The sequence below is a fragment of the Psittacula echo genome (assembly GCF_963264785.1).
Source record: "Psittacula echo genome assembly, chromosome: 6".
NCBI classification, from domain to species: domain Eukaryota; kingdom Metazoa; phylum Chordata; class Aves; order Psittaciformes; family Psittacidae; genus Psittacula; species Psittacula echo.
In genome coordinates this window covers 26,275,619-26,299,363 of record NC_137743.1, presented here as the reverse complement: position 1 = coordinate 26,299,363, position 23,745 = coordinate 26,275,619, and positions in this window count along the sequence as shown.

Below are 23,745 nucleotides of genomic sequence, written 5' to 3'. Positions count from 1 at the left end.
TGTCTTTGCAGTAAATTGGCATTAGCGCAGCACAAACTGCTCCAAGAGGTGGTGTATCCTCCTACCTCACTCCTAGCTTTCCTAAGTATCAGCCTTTTACATATCTTTACCCAGTAAGCCATCAACATAAAAAATATTTTATAGTAAAAGCATCCTATTTTATAGCTAATAGTGTGGATTGTGTAAAAAAACCAGACTTCATGCATGGTAAAGATGCCCAACCAATATCAGAGAAGCTTTGGAAGCTTACTGTAGCTAGGGATCTTTCCCCATCTCCTTCCCCAACCCTCAAATCTGTACTCATTCAATAAAGTGCCTTGGGATTTGGGGTTGGAAAGTACTAGGAGGATGTCAGTCATCATTAGTATAATAATCAGACTTAGACATTATGCATTATTTATTCCAAATATTTATTCATTATTGTGTCCCAGATTAATGTAAGCTACTTGAGGCAAATCTATTTCTTATGGAAGTATTAGTGAGAGAAATTCTGAAGTATAAACAAACAAACAAATAAACTTTGCAAAGCTCCTTCAAGGAATGAGAGAGGGAAGAGAGATGAGAGGAGAGAAAAGAAAGTTTTAAGAAGTTGATTGATCCTAAAGCTGTCAGCTTATATTATTGACAATAAGCAAGCCTTTTCTGGGAGCACAGATGTTGATCTAATAGAGTTGGTCTGTGATCTAATTTAATATGTTAGATCTCCTCTTGGTAGACAGTAAGTTTGTTTCCATTTTGGGGGGAGAGAAATGAGAAAAAAAAATCATGGTTGCAAAAGCTGTGTGCTCACAACTTTATAAATGAGTAAACTTATACACTATGGAATGTAAACTGATGCAGCTTTGTTGGAACTGATGGCACGATAGCATTATTTTGATTTCCATCTGTCAAAATCCAGTTTCATATCAGTAGCCCAGAAAGTGGTACTGTGGTTTATAGAAGTTCTGTCTTATTTGTGCTACTGGTTATTCTCAATTTGATATATTGTTTTTAATACTAGCATTCCAATGACAGCAAAGGACTGGGACGAAGGCATCCTACATGATGCACAGACATATAGCGCAGCAAGTGACAGAGAAGATACACTTTGACCAAGAGGCAAATACTAGAATTATCTGGAACAGACCACCGGTGCAAGCTGAAATGGAGGCAAAATAAGCTAGGCTATTTGCCCAGCTTCATAGGCTCATCAATAGTGGAGGCAGCCGAGATTTCTGAGGTTTTGTGAGTTAATATATGGCAGGTTTATTATAAAAAAGGATCTTGATAATTACTTTTCCTCTGTGTGTGTACATTTTTAAAGTAAAATGCTTCTCAAAATAATAAATAAAATATATGGGGGTGTGAAGATGTTGCAGTGCTAAGTTCCTGAACCCACTATTTAATTCTGTCATGCTTTTTCCTTAGTGTTTTCCTATTACTGCATTTGCCTATAATGTCTTTTTTTATATTTACATTGTAGGCCCTTAGGGAAATGGACAACCTTTCTGTTATGTGTCTTCACCTGGACCGAGGAAACGTCATACAAAGCCAAAGAAAACTTGAGTTTATTTTGGTGTATTATCTTTTTCAATTGTTTTGAATTTTTACACTTTTAAAAAGTCAGAAGGTTTTAAAAATAGTGGAATAACAAATATTGATTCATATATCCAAATGATTCCTCAGTATAAAGACAGCCTTCAAAGAGCTACCTGGCTTACTTCAGCTACCTTTCTGCAGTCTCAATATTTGAACTAAAAAGAGAATATGTGTCTGTATTTGGCATCCGTTCCACATCACTGGATAGGAAAGATGGAATTTCAATCCTTCCGAACCATTTATTTGGCAGCTAAGCACAATGTGTCACTTCTATTAGAAATGATAATTCATATGAGCTTAGTCCTGCAGCCAGCTACTGCCGGGAGATGCAAACACTCATGAAAAGCAAAATAATTGTGCTCCTGCCCTTCCAAGGAAGCTCTCCTAATCCACAGGAACATAGCAGCAACTGGGCAATGTCACCCTAGCAGTATATCTACCCCAGTATCTTCCCCCAACAGCAAACATTAAGAGGCAAATACAGAATTAGCACAAACCTACCGTGATATTTTCTTGAAATACTCTGACAGTTTCCAGTGATCTGCAGGCCAGGTTTGTTGCTTTTTTTTTTTTTTTAATCCACTCAACAGCTGAGTATTACCAGGATCTTCATTTATGTCAAGGAAGAAGGAAAAAAGAGTTACTTCATCATGCCATAATTACACAGAAGTTTTCTTCTGACAGTCCATACAGGAGAACGTGAGCAGCAGGCTAATTGCATTCTGCTGGGAGAGTTAATTTTTTAAATAAAAAAGTTTGGGTTTTTTTTTAAGTTTTCTTTCTCTGTTTCTCTCTCTCCTTAATGTTGTCAGCACTTTGCTGTTAGCTTAATGCAAATGAGATTTAAATATTATGTATTTATGTTATTGCTGGCATAGTTCATGTCATGGGTAAAGACAAGTAATCAGTAGGCTACCAGCCAGCTAGAAGCAGAAGGGCCAGTGACAGAAGAGAGTTTCAGTTTTACAGCAAATGAAACTTAGAAACATTTTCAAAGGATTTTAAATGAGAACCAGACTGGTGCTTGCATGACCAGTGTGTTTATCACAGCAGGAGATGGGCACACTTGAGCACACCAACCCCACCACAAATGGGTCTCATGGACACTGGTTGCAGCCTTCGCCCATTCTAAAAGTGCAAAGCAGAAAGGTTCTGCCTTATTTCTGTTAACCCAGGTAATTTAAAAGAAAGGGTGAGGAAGAAAGAGGTTATGACTGAATGAATTAATGAGCTGATCACAGCTTCTTACTGAAATTTTTAGTTCTGAAAACTGAAACACAGTGAGGATAAATGATAGCCTCATACCATTACAGCCAAGGATGAAAATCAGCTCTTCCTTTTTTCTGCCCTTATCCCCTCCCTGCCTGTCTGGAACCATAGCTTGCAGAGGTTAATTCTCTCCAAATATAAAAAATGCCATCTGCTTGAACCTAAGGCTTAACTACAGGAAGAAAGAATAAATAGAAAGTTTAAGTTGTCTTTTGTTTACTTGAAAGAGTGTGTGGGAAACCACTTTGTGTTAGTACTTTTGATTTTGATAAAAAATGATAATGTTGACAAGGAAGAGAATGATTGAAGTGAAACCGTAAACAGTTGTGATGATGACCTGAGCTCTTTGCATCATGCACACTCAATACAAATAACTACATATATGGAACTAGGGAGGAAGAAGGAAGCCAGGAGATCTGCAACTGGAAAGAAGTGAGAAGTTTACTTAATGATGAGCAATGATTTTAGCTAATATATACATTATCTTTTGAATAAATATTTTTTCTTATTTGAAATGTGCAGGCTTTGTATGGAAAAAATGAGGAAGAAAAAAACAGCTTAAACATTTTTTTACATTGCAAAATTGTTTGGATTTCAATTCAGAACAACATTTCAAGATTTTCATTTGATATTATGTGCTCTGAAGAGACAGCCTCATCAGGCTATCCTGATTCAGGTCTGTAGGATGAGTATAATCCATATTATTTCAACTTTCTATAAACAGTGTTAGATTCTGGCCCTAGTAACATTCCTGGAACACAGGACAGCATCATCACATAGATTAATATTGGCCAACCAGGTATTCATTGGATTAAATATCTTTTCTAGTCCTGCAAATAGTCTGTGATTAATCATGGAATAATTTAGGTTGGAAAAGACCCTTAAGTTCATTGAGTACAACTGTAAACCTAACACTGGCAGATGAGCCACCAAACCATGTTCCTAAGTGCCACACCTACATGTCTTCTAAATACCCCCCAAGGATAGTGACTCAACCACTTCACTGAGCAGCCTGAGAGTTAAAGCCACATCTCCCGAAACTTAAGTCAGAAACACATACTTTTTATATCCTATCCTATATGTATGCTGGAAACAGCTGATGGAGCGTTATACTTCATTCTGTCATCTTTTGATGGTGGACCTTCAGAGCCATGAAGCTAAATCTGTGTCTTTGAGACTTTCATGCCATAGATCCTTGCCTTGTTTCTGATTGGAAAATGTACTTAGCAGTTGTTATAGCCACGCTATGGAAAGCTATGGAAAGCTCTACTTTTGTAAATCTCCTGTAAGACATTGCAAAACACAGAATAAAGAAACAGGGCAAACAAAACTAAAGAAAGAGACAGAAGAAAGAAGGAACAACTTAGAGTTGTACAACATCACTTTCCAAAGTAGTGATAAAGCAGGTTAAGGATCTATTCTCCCAATTCTTTAATGTTGAGTATCCCATCTGTTTTCATTCCATCTCCTTTAAAGAGAAATTTCTGGCTGATCTGAAAATGCTCAGAAGTCCAATCTTTTCACTTCTATCCTTTCACTCATACTTGAATAGCTCAACTCTCTCACCTCTTCTTCCTTTTTTCTTTTTTTCCCCTAACATTACACTTCAGTTTCAATTATGAAATCCTCAATCTGATTTTTCTGTGCTGGCAGAAATATTCAAATGTCTTGTCCCAAGTTAAGCCCATATTGGAAAGTGAAGAATGGAAATAATGGCAGGAAAAAAAGAAAAAACAAAACAAAACAAAGCAAAAAAAATGAACCCAGAAACCCTAAGCAACTCAAATGGTTGAGAAATGTTTCTTTGAGGTAGAAGTGCCATTGTATGGCAGAAAGCACAATGGTGCAGAACAAAACCAACAATTTTTTGGCACTAACAAGGGGCGGGAAAGTCTCCAGACAAAGCTGAGGAGTAGAGACTGCTGGTGGGAAGATGATGTAGAGGTGTGCTGAAGAGTTACATGAAGTAACTAACAGGAACTAGTTACTGTGCCTACCAAGATCTTAAGCAGTGCTACAGAGTCTTCAGCAACAGTTCACTGGCTCTTTATGTACCTATAAGCAGAGCATGGTATTGTCAGTTTAACATGAATAGAGGAAATTTGCAAGTATTCAAGATCTAGTTCTTAAAATACTACCAACTGAAACTGGAGGTGGGACCATCTGAGCGTTTCCAGAGGAAAAACCGTGATGACCTATGACCATTCTCTGCATTTTAAAGTGATCAGTAGTAAGACACAATAGAATAGTATTAAAAAGTGGTGTATATATCAGACCAATTTCAGTAATGCTTCAGTGGCATAAAAGACACCTTTCTAATTAAAATAGAAGTGACAATGTCCAGGACTTTCAGACACACTTTGGATCTTTCTCTATCAAACTTTCTCAATGTATTGAAGCTGCTAAGTCAGCAAAAACAATGTAATATTTCATTCACTATGTTTTAATTCTGCTGAAAAACCTATTCAATTCTCCTTTAAGATTTTGAGATTCTCTTACATGAATTTGTCAGCAGTGAAAATTATTGCTGTTCAAAAGGAAAATAGCATATCTCTGATACATATCAGAAAAGGCCCTTGGTTACAGCAATGAGCTTTATTTATTTATTTGTTGCATAAATACACTAAGAAGCATTCATATCATAAAACAAAGCATGGCAACAAACTATGGATATTCCCCTAGCTGGGTCATTCCTCCTGCCACTTGAGTCTGATGCTCTGTAAGCTGTTATTTTCAAATGTCCATATCAGTTCATCCATCTAGAATTCAAGCCTTTTCAGTATGCAACTTCTGCCCACCTGAATCCACACTCCTCTTTCTGAAATTTAGATTTCAGCTGTTAGCTGAATGGCTAACTTCTCATTAAAATGTTATTCCACACATTGCAAAGTTTCCTCTTCTCCATTGCCTTCTCCCTTTCACTAACAAAGCTGTTTTGATCAAGATAGGTATGATCCATACAACAGAAGGGTAACAAGACTTAAGTAGAGCATACATTTCATTAGCTGCAGCAGGGACTTTCAGGTAGACAAATTCTGGATGATATCTGATACCCAGATTGTTTCTCTGAACACAATGGGGGAAGGAACCTGCTTCTATTCTGACACATTTTCAAAGGCAGATGTAGCTCCACTGGCTGCAGGGGAGTTACTCACAAGCTGAGACTCATCCACAAGCTCGGACTCATCCTGACCTTCTATTTACAGGAAACTGCTGCCACAAACAAAAATCTGTCCCAGGTAGATCGAAATAAGCATGTAGGAGGAAAGTCGATGGACAACAATTAGATAGCTGACAAACCATGGAATAATCCCATGCAGAATCTACTAGATTTTAGATAAACTCTTAAATATACCTCTCTTTACTGACTACAGAAGGAATTCATGGTACACAAGTTCTTAACCCTGTCTTAAATGCCTTAGGGTGGATTAGTTTGGACTTAAGGAGCATAACTTTATGAAGCAGATGCTTTAATGGATCACTGAGGTTTGTGAACTATACTTTCCAAGTAGATGTAGGTTTTCTTCCATCGTGGTGCTGTGATTGATTTATCCCTATAATGGAATCTAGTGCCATTTTCAATACCCTTGGAGGTCTGACACTTTTAGCAGCTTTGTTGACTGTGCTACACAAATAGAAAAACCCTTTTAAAACAGCAATTAGAGACCTAGTGGGGTCCTCTAAATGCTTATGCTTAGGCACCTTAATCCTACTCAAACTGTGCAGACAATCAGTCTGTCACATACTGTTTATCTGATCATATTGCAGCATCTCTGTTGTGACTATGCCTTTACAAGAGTCTTTCTTGCATGGGCTAAATGACAGTTCAGCACCTAAAAGCTAGGTGCTGGACCTAGCCAACCACTAGAAGCCTGGTCTGAGAGTCACTACGGCATTATTATTCCACAGAGCTTCCAGATCTCTGTAATAAAACCTTGAAACCTACCTAAAAGCTAGCTCTGGACAAAGAATCCTGCCTTCTGATCGTGGCATTCTTTGACAGGAATTATGAAGTGGTGCCTTGGCTTCTGGGACACAGAAGCCACAAGCTTGTCAGTGCCAGTGCTTCAGCACAGCTTCAATCTGATTTATCACTCAGGGTGCACAAACTAAACTGCTTCAATCTAGATCCATGCCTGAGTTAATAATCTGCATACCAAATTAAGCTGCATTGGGATCTGGACTCTTTCACATCAGGTACCTTTTTACTGCTGACATAGAGGCAACCGTGAGTCAGAAATTAAATCCTGTTTCCTCTGCTGTATTTTTTATTTAATGATAATATACAGGGAAAACAAATATGTAATCTAGGCTTTGTGCTTCCTCAAGAACAGCATGGTTTCTTTGATGTGAATAATAATTAAGCAAGGGAATGATTACCAAGAGCTGTAGTGTTACTGGGCATGTTAAAGTTAAGACAGGTTTACACGATTCTTACTTAAAGACGTAGCTAAGCTTAAACAGAAATTCAATCAGGGAAATCCTGCAGAAGCTAGAAACACTAACTGTCTCTCTGCAGATTATAAACCTATGAAATTCCCTGGCTTTTGAGTGTTCTCGAATGACCTGCCCAAGGCCACATGATGAATGTGTGACAGAAAGAAATAACCCCCAGACTCAGCACAGAGTTAGCATTCCCTATGCCCAGATTCCAGGTTGCTCCAAGAGCAGCTTCTGTCTGTTTTGATGTAAAGAGTTATTATGGCAGATGCCAAAAGATGATGTTCACTATCCATGAGATTCATGCATCTTCAACAGGGGTACCAATAAGACTCATCTGTATTGCAAGTATCCCCCAGAAACTCTTCCAGTGGTGCTCAAGGCCAGGTTGGACAGAGCCTTGGGTGACATGGTTTAGTGTGAGGTGTCCCTGCCCATGGCAGGGGTGTTGGAACTAGATGATCTTAAGGTCCTTTCCAACCCTAACTATTCTATGATTCTCTGATTCTAACCTGGTCTAGTGGAAGGTGTCCCTGTCCACGGTAGGGGATTGGAAGTAGATGATCTTGAAGGTCCCTTCCAACCCAAACCATTCTATGACTCTATGACTTTATTGATATCCACTTAAAAAAACCCAACCAACCAAACAAAAAAACCCCAAAAAACACATAACCACAAAAAGCTTCTGTTTTCAAACTCCAAGACTTAGAACGAAGCATCTTCCTAAAGTAAATGAACTAAAAGAGATGAAAAAGAAGGCCTCTGATATAAAAATGCTTTTCCTTGACAAGTGCTTTCTTATTTGCCCCAAAGAAGAAAAATCTAGGAATATTTTTTTTTTGCTGTAGTGTTGACAAGACTATTGAATGTTACGTAAAGCAGTGCTGCAGGTTAAAGACTGAGGTTATTTGTGTCAAAAATGCTCTAACCTTTTGCTGCTGCTGCATTGAAAACAAAAACCAGTTTTAACGAGCACCTTTCCCCTGTGGAAATCTGATTTGTTTCTTGATATTCTGGGTCAGGGAGCAAAAACATTAGGAGGTCAAAACCCCTAAACAAAGGAAACAAGGGGGAGGAGAAAGAAAGAAAAATAACACAAGCAGTGTTAGAGTCTTGATTCCTTCTAACCTATGTTTATCTTGCATTCAACAAACACAACAAATACTTATTAGGAAACTATCATTTGTAAACAGAGATAAGGTGCCCAGAGGACTGTTTACAAACAGAATATGCAAATTCTTATTGCAGTCCCCAAAATAAGCAGTTATCTTTTCATAAATTATATAATTAAATTTGAAAATGCTCTATTTTGTTTTTTTCTCATGCTGTTTTTGCATGGTCCTGCTGCTTGGCTTCATCTGTAAGTGATGGAAACAGATTTGTTTCCCTCAGTCACTGAGAAGCTGCACCATTTCATACTAAGAAGTATCTCTAATTTAATCCTCTTTAAAGTTCTTTAAAACAGGCTTTAATTGTAAAAGTTATGAAAAAAGTTGTATGTTGGTCGTTTCTCACGAGTGAAGTGCGTCATAGTTAAATACCTCTTTTAAATGCTGTGCTACAAAAATAAATAAAGCTGACGGCAAATGGCAGCTCCCGATTTCAAACCCTTGCTTCTTGCACGGAGCAGACAGAGAGCTTGTGGTCTCCTGTCATGCCCTTCCCCATTCAGAGGGAACTCTTTGGGAAGGAGGAGCCACCCTGTGCTCTTTCAGTGCAGTAGCACAGCAGATGCTGTGACAGAAATGACAAAATCTCACAACAGAGGAATAGGAAGCTTTATAGCTGCTGGTGTCTCTGAACACACCATGACGACCAACGCATATGCTGGCCAAAAATCCACAGGATAATGCCAAATTTTACAAGCTTTTCCTGTTTGCAGCCTGCAGGTCTCAGTCTAATCTTTCCATTGGTTGCTTATGGGGAGTATGTACTAACATCATCGATAATGTAGCAGAATCTTTAACACCAAGTACCTGGACTTTGCGGCACGGAGGCATTCAACCCAATATGTACACATCTTCCACACATAGCAAATGAAGGTTGAGGTTGAGATGTTTATAAATCATTTTTGTTCCATTAATTCATGGGGCTTCTCCTGAGGGATACAGCGCTTATATTTATGCATGCTTTGTGTGCTTAAGAACTGACTAGCTACTAGCAAGGGCAAGAGGCAGGCCAAAATTAGAAATGCCAAGCTAAGCCCCATAAATCCTTCAGGTCTAGAGCACTATGCCTCTTTCCTCTTTCAGGCAGGGATAAAGCTGTTTTCAACACTGCACTGGAGCTGACATTGTGCTCCTGAGCAGAGCCCAAGAACATAGCCAGGCTGCAAAGCATATTGAGCATGAGCTAAGAGCAGATCATATGGATCATCGCCTCTTTAGACCTTAAGTATCTCCCCTTCTCCCCAGCCACCATCACACAGTATTTCATGCATTACTAGCTGGGGAACATGAGCAGCAGCAGTTCATTTTGGTGAAATCCAAAAGGACAACACTGCTTCTGAAAGGCTGGGATACTGGGACTCCAGCTTGGCCTTGAAGTGGGACTTCTAAATGTCCAATATGCAATTCCAAATGTGCAATTAAAAAAAACCCAAACAAACAAACATAAGTGACTGAAAGCATAAGTGTATCTGGGACCTGTTGCAAGGATGATTTATCCTATGGTTCTATGATGGTCATGAGGCACTTTGTCTGATCATTGGCCATGACTACTTTGAGTTCTGTCATTCAAACTCTGTTCAAGATGTCAGGGACATATTTCAGTAGCTCCCAGACTGTCTGTCAATGCTTCCAACAAAATCAGAATGTTTCCAACAAATTATATTGGTGGGAATCAAAAACTGTTGGGAGCAAATCATGCCTCAGGCACTACAGGGTATTCCTCAGGTGTGGGTTTTCACTGGGAGTAAAGACAGTCTGAAAGCCATATGTAAATGCTAACTAGCTCCTGTATGCACAGGGAACTCGAAATTCCTGTCAATTCTTTCCCTGACTTAATGTCAAAGCAAGAATATCAATATCTTTGATTGGTTCCTGTGTCCTAAGGGCTTCTGGTATGCAAGAAATACCTTGAGTACATGAGTAGTGATCTATTGCAAGAGGTGAGTAACAAAATGATTAAAAAAAAAAAGCATTAGAACTGAAGTGCACTCAGTAGCTTGCAGCCAACTCCATCACTGATATCAGGTTATGGCCCTTAGTAACATTCTGCATTTCAGAAAGCTTCTAATGTGCACATCCATTGTTCTGCAACAAGTTAAGTTTCTTGCCTACCTGCTTGTTACATCTGTCAACCATGTGTGAAAACCAATGCTGGAAAGTAGTCTGATGATGCTGTTCTGTTAAATAGCAGTGATAAGGATAAACTTTAAGGCCCAAAGGACTTTGGTGGCAGCAAACCATCCACAGCTTGGATTCCAGCATTTCCTGTCAGGCTAACTTGCATTAAGTTTTTACCACCAGAAGAAAAGACTCAAACAAAATAGAAAGAAACTAATATTAAAATGTGAACTTCTGACAAGAGTCAAAGCAAGTATCCACTTGCACACAGGATTTTTTCATAATCTTTGCCAGCTGGCAACCCCGAACCACGCAGCCACTCACTCACTCCCTCCCACTTTTTTCTCCCCCTGTTCTTGGAAGGATGGGGAGAAAAATCGAAAGAATGTAACTCCCATGGGTTGAGATAAGAGCAGTCCAGTAACTAAGGTATAACACAAATCACTACTGCTACCACTGATAATAATAGTGATAAGGGAAATAACAAGGGAAGAGAAGACAACTGCTCGCCGACCCGAGCAGTGATCTAGCCCTTCTGGGTAACTGCCCTCAGTTTATATAGTGGGCATGACATGCTGTGGTATGGAATACCTCTTTGGCTAGTTTGGGTCAGGTGTCCTGTCTCTACTTCCTCCCGTCTTCCCCTCCTCCCTGGCAGAGCACGAGACTCAGAAAGTCCTTGGTCAGAGTAAACATTACTGAGCAGCAACTAAAACCATCGGTGTTATCAGCGCTGTTCCCAGGCTGAAAGTCAAAAACACAGCAGCGCACCGGCTACTAAGAAGGAGAAAAATGACTGCTACTGCTGAACCCAGGACAGTCTTGCAGGGAGAGTAAAGGAATTTAAGCAGAGGATGTAATTTTCCATTTTCTATGCCCTCTTGACTCCATATTCCTAGAAAAACAAGCTGGCTCTGTATCTACACAGACTTTTATATCCAGAGGGCTGAGCCATGCAGGTACCTTTTAAAATATCCTGTCACATTGGGAGTACTGCACCTCAGCTGGCAAAGAATTTTAGAAAAACACTTTGGTCAGGCCATGGGGAGGAATAAATTTACATAGGCTCTTCCCTATGCTTATCTGAGTCACTGGTAACAATTTGACTTCACAGGAAGGGGAGACAAGCGGAAAAGAAGTGCATGTTCTAAAATGTGATTTTACCCATCCAACTACTAACATAAATACTTCTATCAACAGCTATACCTAAGGCCATCTCAACAAATAGAGGACAACTTCAGCTCGAAACAAACTGAACCAACTTAACTAAAATCAGTGGAGTCGTTCTTGATTTAAACCTGTAAAGAGTATTTCCAGATACAACACTTACCTTACTTTGTAAGGAAGGGAGAATAATGTTGTATGGTAATAATAATAGAAACATAGAGGTGGAGAAGTGAGCAGTTGGAGAAGACAGCCCAAGACTCCCAAAGATGCTGACCACTGGACTGTGATGGTGCACACTCACACTTCAGCCTGCTCCATAGAAAGTCTGGCTACGCTGGGGACCAGGGCTGCAGTTGTGACCAGACAAGCAAGATGCTACATGTGATGTGTGTATACCACCTGACAACAGCTGGGTTGGCCTCATTGCTTTAGGGTCTCCAAATCCAGACTAATGCATCCTGCCAGTCATCAGATTTACTGTGCTATTTAAAGGAAGAGAAGCATCTTAATCCCCCTCCTCCTTCTAATAAACCTGCATGTACTGCCTCCACAATGCCAGCTTAGAGGCTGGGAACACTCTAGTTAATGCAGTTACTTCCCTGAGGACTTATGCTGGCTCAGTCAGAGCTCACTGCAGCTCTGCAGGGTGACACAGGGTTTACACTCACCCTTATTTTCCAAGCATCTTCACAGTTCCATGCAATTAGCCTGAGAATAAATGAAATTATTAGAATAAATTTATATAGAAATTTTTTCCCCCTCTATCACAAGGAACAGATGAGTTTAAAACAATGTCCAGAAATTGTTTCCGTTACAGATACACTATATATTTTGACAGCAGTTTCAGCACCAGCAACCAGTTTCAGCTTTTTTTCCCTAATTGGTTATTACATTGTCATCATGCATTGGCTTCGTGGGCTTTCTGTCTGGAGGGGACAAAATGTAGGAGAAAAGCTTTAGTTTAAAAAAAAGTCTTAAATAATGAGTTTGTGGGTGCTGACACAATATACTTAAATTTTAATTAATATTGGATGTGTCCCCAGAAATCTGGCATGAAACATTTAAAATACATACATATAAAAAAATTAAATTTTTCTTACCTAAGGGTAAAGCTCTCATTTACCTAAATCAATGCCTATTGATTTATGGATGGTGTTTGTGTCTTTATGTATTACATCAGCTTGGACGGATCCCTCGGCCTTTCTTACTAGGTTCACTGGTTTGCCTTGGAAAGTAATGTACTTTGTTCAAATATGTGTTGAAGGCAACAACAATGCTGCTCAAACGTGCATCGTCCTTCGCTCTTCCCACTCCATATTTAAAACAATAACTCTGTTTTAGATGCTCATGTAATTTAAATCAGATGTGCACACAAGTTCAGAAATACTAGTGTAGGTGGAAGGACGGACCACATGGCAAATCCAAGCATATTTGTAACCAAGACAAGGGTTTGGCCTTGGATTTCACGGAAAGGTTAGCAAAATGTCAGCCTGTCATATCTTATTAAGAGTAATAATAACAACTCACACTTTTGAATGCAAATACCATCTGTGTATCCTCAAGCTTTCAGCAAACATTAGTACACCAGCCCTACGAAGATAATGCTTTCCTTTCTAGATAGGAAGAAACCGAGGCAGGAGGAGCATAAAGAACGGAGAAGGACTCCAGACAGCACCTACAGGTGGGAGCTGACAGCTGAGAAGAGGGAGACCTTACAAAGGAACAGGTTGGTGTACCCAAGGCAGCATCAAATGAGATTGGGGAAGGCTGTCTTGTTATTTTGATGTGGTTTATTTTAATTTCAGATCCAGATCTGGTGTAAACCAGTGCTAAATTTCATGGCACTACCGTGATCTACAGAGTCCAGCCGAGTTGTCCAGTGAGTATTAGCAGAGACTGGTAACAGATTGGCAGAGTGAGCTTTTTGACCTGACTCATACTTTCCAAATGCTGCAGATGTCTTTTGCTTGAAAAAAAAAAAAACCACAGGCATAACCAAGAGCAAATCCAGCAATAACTTTCACTAACTTGACTCTAATTGAACTGTTGTGTGTATAACCATTCTAGAGAAATGGTGATTCCCACAATCAGCTGAAAGGAAAGAGGCTGCAGGAAAAATATGCCAGAGACACCGATAAGATTTTATTCAGCTTTATTTGACAAGTTTTATTACACCGAGAAAACGTAATGTATCTAATCTCTTTGCAGCTGTTGCAGCCCTTCAGCCTTTATTACTTAAATCCTATTAGATATAAAATTGTTTCTATTTGTCAATGGCATGATATCTTCTTTTATTATTATTATCATCAGAGTCTTGCAAGTATGGCAATGAACATAATTTCTGGTCCATCTTCTTCCAATAGTTACGGTTACCCTGTGATGTTCGCCTGCTTAAATGGCCTACTTTTTCAAAAGTCCTGGAGAGCTGTGTGTGTTGTTAGTATACACACAGTGACAGTAAATAAAACTCAGCAAGTACTGAAAACTTCTGCAAACAAACCGGTATAGCTGATTGTTTCTATTATGGGCACTGAAATTCCAGTCATATTGGGCTCAGCTGTATGCTTTACCCCTATGAAGACCTTGAAACAGAGCTTTTAATTACTTTATACAGGTTTTTCAGTTTGTCACTTGTAAAACTTTAATTCTCCATTTTCAAAAGAAAGATGAAAGACATACTTTTTCTAACAGAAATTCAAATTATTGCAAATAAGTAATGCTGCTACACTGCCTCCCTCCTTCTCTCCCTGTCCCTAGGGTAACCCCTCCTATGATTCATCAGACCCTCATTTAGCAGAATGCAAGGGACATTGCACCACAGTGTCCCCTTGGAGGTGAAGTCTGGTGGCTCATGGACAGCCATGACAGCACACTGCCTGGCTTCCCTTCCCATGAAGTGTGGATGTCTCATTTCCACATAGACACCATTTTATTTTTGAGGCAAAAGATTTTACTTTATGGGAAAGTGACGTTTTAGCCTCACTGCCAATGAAAATTGTAACACAACATCATCAAAACAGCTGGTTTTAACAGACATTTTTTGACCAAATGTTCTTGCAGCATCAGCAGGTTAGGTCAGAGAAAGTGTATGAGAAACAATAAAGCAAAGGCCTCTTGCCCACAAACCTCCAGTTGGCTAGAATATAAGATTAGCATCTTCCAGATGCCTGCTCTTGCCTGCACCTAGAGCATCATATTCATCCTGTTAAAAAGGGCACTTTCATGCTGAAGAAAATTAGTATTTGAAACTCCCAGCGCCATAAAAGTTTAACAAATGAGTCAGACACTGATTCTGGATGCATAACAATAAGGAGGGCGAGTTGTTTTCTCTTTGTCTATTGTTTTTTATTGTTATTGTAATCTCTCTTTTTATTAGTTTAAATTTTTTTTGTGTAATTTTGGTTTTTATAGAGCAGATTCATCCCTGTTGTACCCCCAGCAGAATTTCAGGAGAGACAAAGACATCACTTTGTGTCTTCATGAGATAAAGAAAACATTAATACCTTTCTCAAAGCTTTTCTATTTAGATACTATGGGCAATTTTTCTGCATCTTCTCTTTATTGACTATAATAGTCATGGTCAAGAAGTGGCTCATGATCTGCTTGCTTATCAAATATGCTGATTTTCTGACTGCCTATTTTAGCATGCTGAAAATGGGAAAGGCATTGATTTTGGACAGCAATATGCATGGAAATGAAGTGAAAATTTCAGGTGCTGGAAGTTGCTGCCTCAAGCAGGAACAAGACACTGCATGACAGCTGATCTCTGGTAACTCATTCCCATGGGAGGCAAAAGCTTGTGTCTCATGTAACTTTCCTGTTGTGTCATCTGCAGCATCTTGCAAAGGAACTCTGTTGAACCAGTGACAGACTAGAAAGCTGGGTAGCAGAGAATTGTGAGGCTGCATGAGATCAGAGACATACGAATGAATACATCCAGAAGCAACCACGTCTTCCAAGAGGATAAAGAAAAGCAAGGGTAGGTAGGGATATGTTTTGGAGAGGTGAAGGTCTGCCACAGAAGAGTGAGAAAATGTGAAATAAAAATGTAGTGATGAGGATATATGCGGGAAATATGAAAGTTTTGGAGTGTTGGTTTTCAGAGATGTATAATGTGAAAGAGAAGTGTGGGATAGGTCTCAGCCAATTGGAGGTAAATATATGACAAGTATGTCTCACATCTTAACCCATGTTTTACTCATGTCTTTTAGTCATCTATTGGATCAATGTCTGCAGGCTGTATTTCTGACAGTCACCTGTGATTTAGCCCTGGATATAGGAAGTCCAAGGACTGACTACAGAAAGCCATGATGATGCAGACATGACTAGAACTAAACTGTTGAAAGAGGCAGATCTCTTCAAAGCATAGACAAGGTCTAATGAAAAAACTTGGGCGTGTAAAACGGGACTTGAAAGATTTCTTCATTTCTAAATCTTATGCTATAACACTAGTTAGCAACCTAGTTTAGCAGCATCTAATATCATTAGTCATTTGTATTTTGATCCAAAAATTACCAGGACAGGTTTTTAACAAGCCATGACTACAGAGGCTATTCGCATGCACGATGCCCATTCTGTGTGCAAGGAAAGCAAGAGGAACATGTACAAGGCTACTCTTTGGAGGGTCTCCAAGTGAATCCCATCAGACCCTGCTTCACAGAATCATAGAATTGACTAGGTTGGAAAAGACCTTTAAGATCATCAAGTCCAACATTTCCCCCCGGACTGCCAAGTTTACCACTAAACCATGTCACTAAGGGCTTAAGCTTCATGTTTTCTGAACACTTCCAGGGACGGTGATTCCACCCTGGGCAGCCTGTTCCAATGCCTGATTACCCTTTTGGTGAAGAAATTTTTCCAATCTAAACCTCCCCTGGTGCAGCAGTGTCCTATCACTTGTTACTTGTGGCATTTAAGACCTTGAAGGGTCAGAGACTGAGGTACCCCTAAAGTACAGAGTAAGCATCAAATTTATCACAAAACCGTCTTCCACAGCAAGGAGTCAGGTCCCTTCACCTAGAGGGTGTCCCACCACTGTGTTCTGAGGGAAGGAGAGAAAGGCATCTAACACCCAGGGGCAAATTTAACAGGACATATGAAATCAAAGTGGCAGTGTACTGAAGGAAGAACATGACTTTGTAGTCCAACAGTCAGAGCACAACATGTAGGAGAGGATATCAAAGGCAACTGAGTCATGCAGGCATTTTTTGAATGGTTTCTGTTTGTTTATATTTTTTTTATAAATCCAGGAGATCTCAATGTGAAGTGCATTCACAATTCCTAGAGTCATGCTCTTGCTTGCTTTACTCTCCATCCACTAGCAACTGGGCTGTTTGCTGTTAGGCTGGTGCCTATTCTCCTTAGAGATCCCAGTGAGTGAAGTCAAAAAAATGTAACTCACTCAAAATGACAGTACTTATTATGAGTAGTTGCTACTGTCAGGGAGTGTGGAGCGTTGAGACCTGAAGCCATAAAATTGTTTTAAAGAGCAGACTTCTTTCTATAACAACTTTCACTGACTCAGTTTTGATATTTTTTGTGCTCAGGTGCACATACTAAAACTAGTTTACAATTAATAAATGATGAGCTTTTATTAGTCTCCTCAACACTGCAATCATGTTTTTGAGCACACCTGAAATTCAATCATATAAATAGCTCTATCCTCTAAAGGTGAATTTTGCAATAGCACGATGTCACAATCTAGGCCATAGGAAGAAGAAAACATCCAAGAGTCTTCTTGAAATTGCAAAGAAGTATAGCAGGAATTTTTGTCAGTTTTGTATAAAATAATAGAAAAATATTGTGTATTAGGAACAAAAAACAACAAAAAATTGCACTCACTAGTGCATCATTCTTAGTATTATTTTAAAAATTCACATTTGTTCTTTAATATTTGATGCATTACATTCAGAAAAAGTGTATCATTCAGATTTTCAGTCTTAGAAAATAAAATAAGTGAGCAATACTCCAAGGATGCAACACAACATCAACCATCTGTAACTGGGACGTTAAATAATTATATGGTACTTGGCAGAGACAAAATGCAGTCCCAGAATTAACCAACAAAGCATCATAACTCTCCTCTGAGACAGAAACAGTATCCTCACTTCACAGATGGAAAAAAAAGATGGCAAAATCTTTATTATTCTATAATAACTATGACCAAATGATTATTCTATCAATCATTCATTCCAGCTTACTTACATAAAGCATAATACAAGAATTCGAAATGGTTTATGCTAAAAAAACTCAATACAAACCAAAACACAAACTTCAGTTCTGAATGAAAAACTGCCTATCTGCTAGCTCTGGATTTAGGCTAGCAAAATCTGCATAAGAGGAATGTATGTTATCACACATATTATTATACTCTCAGAATGATGATGTGACACAGAAACTGGAGTGCTGCTTCTGAACTGAACCACGTTTAGTTTATCTAAATAACCTAATTAATTTAGTAAGATTTAATAGCAAATAATTTTGCTGCTCTCTGGAGGATTTGCAAAACTAACGGGTGAGATTTAATTATAGGGAGCCAAGATTTTCAGGGAAGGACCAGAGCCATCTCCAGTTTGGGCATCTTCCTCTATTCATAAAGTATTTATGAGCACTAGGTCCCATTAAAGCTACATCTAACACAAGCATCTCTATGTAGAGACTACCAGAGTAATTTCTGTATCGATATGTTTTGGATACTGAAGGGCTATGAACTGAAACTATGCTATGTACAGCAGGTACTTCATGTTTCCTGTTTCTATTACGACAATGTATTCAAGACTGGCATAAACTCGTGCTACTCACAGCATATTTTTCCAGTAAGCAATAAGATGGCTTAAAATCACTATGAAGCTTAATCTAAATCAGCAGAGCTGCCGAAGAACATCATTTCACTGCATCTGGTTCTGAATTCCTGCCCTTTCCTTGGTCCAGCCCTTGCTATGCCATGAGAGAGATCAGGGCACTCTGGAGAGTGCACATTTTTATTTTGTTAGTTTTCAGCCAAAGTAAGCTCCTCGGTCTGACTCATCAGAGATCTACACCAGCGTTAGGTGTGGCAAGAAGAAGATGAGGGAATTAATAGCCTGGGATGAAGGAGAAGTAGCAGCACACTTTTCATGAACAGCTTGGATTTTAACTGTGATTAATCCAGTTTAATTAAAATTCGATTTAAACCCAATGCAAAACTGCAGCTATTTTATCTGCTTACCAAAAAACCAAAACAAACAATACAGGCAAAGGCAGCAGGAAAATAAAAATGGCCAGCTGTGAAATATCACCTCAGTGACAACTAAGTACACTTTATCTCTCAGTTATATAATTCAGTCCTAATGAGCAGTCTGTCTGAAGCAACATAATATTAGATGATATTTGATTACTCATCAATTAATCAAAACCATAGGCAATTTCACTAATTTTTTAGCCAAAAGGGCTTGTAGAGCTGTTAGTATAAACACACATGGTAATGTTATGCACTGACTCAGCAAAAGGAATCTCAGTGAACTCAGTAGAGAAAGGATTTGGCTAAGGCTCAAAACTATTCTTTTGCGGTTTAGAAGTTTGCCAAACATGAGAGGACTTTCTGGGAAACCACTGTGCTGTTTAATCTTTATTATTTAAGCAAAAGCCAAGGGATTTGTTATCACTCAATTTGATAATCACACCATTCCAATTTTGTCCTCGTTGTATGTATACATATGTATATATACACATACATATCTGTGTGTATGTACGTATATACACATACATACATATCTAACATAGATATTAGCTGGTCCTTCTTTACTTTTTTTCATTTTCTAATCCCTTTCTTCATTTTTTGAATGCCTCTCAGAAAGCCTGGCTTTTCATATTGGTCAGATTTCTCTGCTTTGCATTGGACTGTGTCTGAATTTAGCCAGCTTTATAAACTGCTGGGCATTTTAATTAGACTCTCCAACTGAGGTGAGTTTCATCAACATGTCAGCAAGGGACTTCAACACTGAAAATGGTGGAATAAATTACTGGTGTTTTAACTAACTTGTATATCTGGCGCACTGTTGAGGAAGTACAACCAGAAAAAATGTATCAGACCCAGATTATCCTACCAGTTTTCAATGCTGAAAAACAGGCTGGCTGGGATTTCCATTTCATCTATTCAGTCTAGCTTTGTTACATTTATTATCCTTGATACAGCACACTGTGGAAGCCTTTAGACATTTATCTTCCTAACTCCTTTTGCAGGTAGAAGACAGGCTCAGAGAGACTAAAGGCTTTTGAAATTTAACTTGGGAGTGTAAGGTGTTATTCCTTTCTGCTTTTTGTCACCACTTATCACGCATGGACACTATAAAGAAATGTGTGCTTGTAGGTTGAACAGTGAATTCAGGAGACTGAATATTAGCTTAAGCTACCGTTGAAACTGGGCTTACACCAGCATGCAAAATTAAGCTTTCAAAATATATTGGGCAGATGTTCATTCTTGCTGCCTCCACCAAAGGAAAAGGGGAGGCAAAGTGGGCTCTGAGTGCAGCAAGGTTAGTGCTGCACCAGTTTCTTTCAGTGCACAGAAACCAGAGATGCAAGGGCCACTTTTTTTGATAAGCAAGATTGTTCAAAGACATGCATATATTTTTAAGTCTAATTTGACTCTGCACCTATTCTGACAGCATATGTAGCTACCTTGGCTTGGTTTGCAAGCACACTGAGACTGCATGAAAATTACATGTATATTAGATCGTGCATTGTGCATACTCACTGAGAATATTGTCCCCAGTTTTTGATCATGTTAACACGTTATTTCTCATATAATACACTACCAAATTTTCCACATACAAGCAATATTTTCTTTAGTATTCTCACAGAAAATCTGGCTGTTTTCTTAGAGAAAATTTAGTTTTATGACAAAGCTTTGATTTCTGGATGAAGGAAGCTTTCAACCTTGCAACATGTACAAAGTAACAAAATTTCAATCACTTTTCCCAGATTATTCCTTTGTGAGGAAGTTTTCACAAGCATATTTTATTCATACAAGATGATCCAAAGTAGTAAATGCAACCAACTGAAATATGTTACCATGTAGGGATTGATGCATGGACGGGAAGCTGCTAGGAGGGACAGGAACCAGCTGACTCTGGGGAGGTGCTTAGGCGGCAAATATAAGGAATTCTAACTGCGGAATAAATCCGTTGTTGACCTGCATTCCGTGAATGCTCTATGTCTTAACCCTAGTTCGGAGGGAACTAGTGCTTCCGTCCCTCACCACACGAGTAGCGAGAAACTACATTACCACTCCATAAATTATCTCCAAAACTTGCAATACAAATCAAGCTAATTTGCTTTGTTCCTTTCATATTAACCTGACTGCAGCATATTTTTGAGAAGTAAGCAGCTGAATTTGTGGGGCTAGTAGGAAGGAATGACTGTCAAACTGAAGTCTGCATCCACAGACACACACATTTAGGAAACCTTTTCTTGTAGAAAGAAACAGATTATGAACCAAGATGTGGACATGCCAGCAAGCTAGAAAAGAAAATAAATCCTTGACGTGAGCTATGTGTAAACACACACTGGCAGACAGTAATAAAAATTTATTTTAATATGAAAGCAATTATGGAAAGAAAATGAAAACTGCCAGGGTATTGACTGACCTTCACTTGTGGTAAATAGGAGGATGGCAGCAATGGGTTTCTTTCCAAGATAACCAGTTCAGTGAGGCAGTAAGTTGGGGGGGGGAAAGGGATTTTTATATCCCACTGCAGAAGCACCTGTGTGTACTTGGATCCCAAGGGCAAATATTCAACCTAGGGACAGAGCCTCCTGGATATAACATATTAAAGAGCCCATCACCTTTACAGAAATTTTACTGACAAAAAGTACACTAGACAGTAGAAATTATCTGCTTCTTCCTTTGCACAAGAGCATTTTAACACCAAGACTATCATCAGTTTAAGCTGCATAAGGAAAAAGCATTATATACATGTAACAGTTCAGGAGGAACTGGTGTAATCTGACAATGACTGTTCAGATTTCAGCTTTCCTTCTTCGGAAGTTTTCAAAATAGCAACAATTCAGCAATCCCTAAATGACTGTCTAAGAAAGCATGAACAAGAATGATGATAAGGCCCTCAGTACATCCCTCCCTTTGAAGGTTCTGTTGTGGCATACGAAATACTTTGCCATTTTATATCCCAGCTATTCGCACTCTAGCATGTTTGGGTATAATTTCACTTCAGATCCTGCAGCAGACGTCAAGCAAATAGAATGTATTGGCTGTGAATAATTCTTTTATGTTCACCTCTCCCCGCATTACATTTAAATAATCTGCTCCCCTCATTAGGTTTGATGGGATCTTTTTGACTAATAACCAAAGAGAAGTCTGAAAGCTTTCCCATTAGGGGAAACTCCCAATTACAAATACATGATTGAATATCCCCATATGTAGGTAAGTGCACTATCTAAGGGAGAAGTTCTATAAAAAGCAGCAGATCAGTAACACCCATCATCCAGTGACATTGGTTCAGCCCTGTAATTCTCCTGAGGGCTTCTGGATTTGTCTAAGAGATTTCTCTGAGGCAAATATATCCCAGTCCTCACCCGGTTAATTTTGCAAAGTCTGAAGTCATTATTTAACTAGCATGGCCTCAGGCTTGTTGTGACTCTAAAATATCTGCAGGGAGAAGGTGACTTGAAAAAAGGTCATGCACTGAACATCTTCTATAAATTGTCCTCAAGAGAAATTTGCAAACAAGTTTTCTTTGAATGGTGATATTAACATGCAGCAATAATGACCAGCACTAAGGGATTTGGGTGAGGCAAAGATGAAAATTCATCTAGTTGGCAACTTTTCCCTTCCTTTTTGCCCATATAGTAGTAGAATTTTAAAGGCTGTTAAATGAAGACTGCTCACAGCATCACCTCCTGTGCTGTTTTTCATTTCTAAAATACAGTATTTGCAGTGATGAAAGAGGTAGAGATTCTCTTTCAAGATTTTGTCCATATTTTCCCCAAAGTCATATGTGACAATTTCGGGAGCAGGAGAGAGGCTGTTGTGTGGTGGGCATTTCTTAGGCATCTCTTGGATGTAGACTGAGCGGCAGTGAATTAGAAGGCAGGGGTCAAACATGCAAGTCTTAAACATACAGGTCTCCATTTCAGTGCAGGAGCAACTGGAGGACTGCACACTTGGCAAGGGAAACTCAGACAAGAAAGAAGTACCTGTTTCTGAAAACAAGTACAGGGCAGATAAATGGCAGGTACTGCCAGAAGCCTTTATATGGACACAGGCTTATGTCCCAGTCTTTCAGCTTGCTGGGCATAAATCACCCTCTTTGCCAGCATGGAGTGCTAGACACTTCTTGTGGCTCCAGAGACACTTCAGTTCACAGATCCACATACATTTTCTCCTGGAAGCCAAAGTGCATCTGTCATTCTCCCTTTCTTCTCAAATGGAGGCCAGGATGAGCTATGCATTTGTCATGTCCAGTGTGGATCACTGCAGTTCACTGTCTGGTTATGGTTAGTTAAATGCACAGTCTCTCTTCTGTATTTTAGGAGCTTTGTTATCAGCTCACTCCCTACCTCCTTTCCACGATTTAAGGCCTTAGTACATGCAGCAGAGCAATGAAAGGATCTGATCTCAGTTGATTTAGCTGCATTTGATCGTAGCCAAAGCTGCAGGGGTCCTTTAAGATGACATCAATGAGGAAGCCTGGCACAGTGTGCAAGTGAGTTACAGGTGATGGTTATCCAGGCTGAGGGATCTGGGCACAGCAAAACTTCTGGAGAAAGGAGACAGAGTTTGTTCACTCTCAAGAAACATTCAAAGTGTTCCTCAGGTGATAAAGTCTTTGCTTTTTAGCAACATTATTAGATTCCAGCTTAGGATGTTGATCCCTCCCTTTTTCTCCCAGATCTCATTCTAAATAGGAGGAAAAATAAAACTGTAAGGCAGTGTTGCTGTCACAGTTTACTTGACAACATCTAGTGCCTTCCGTGATAGAGATTGACTAGATACAAAAATAAAATG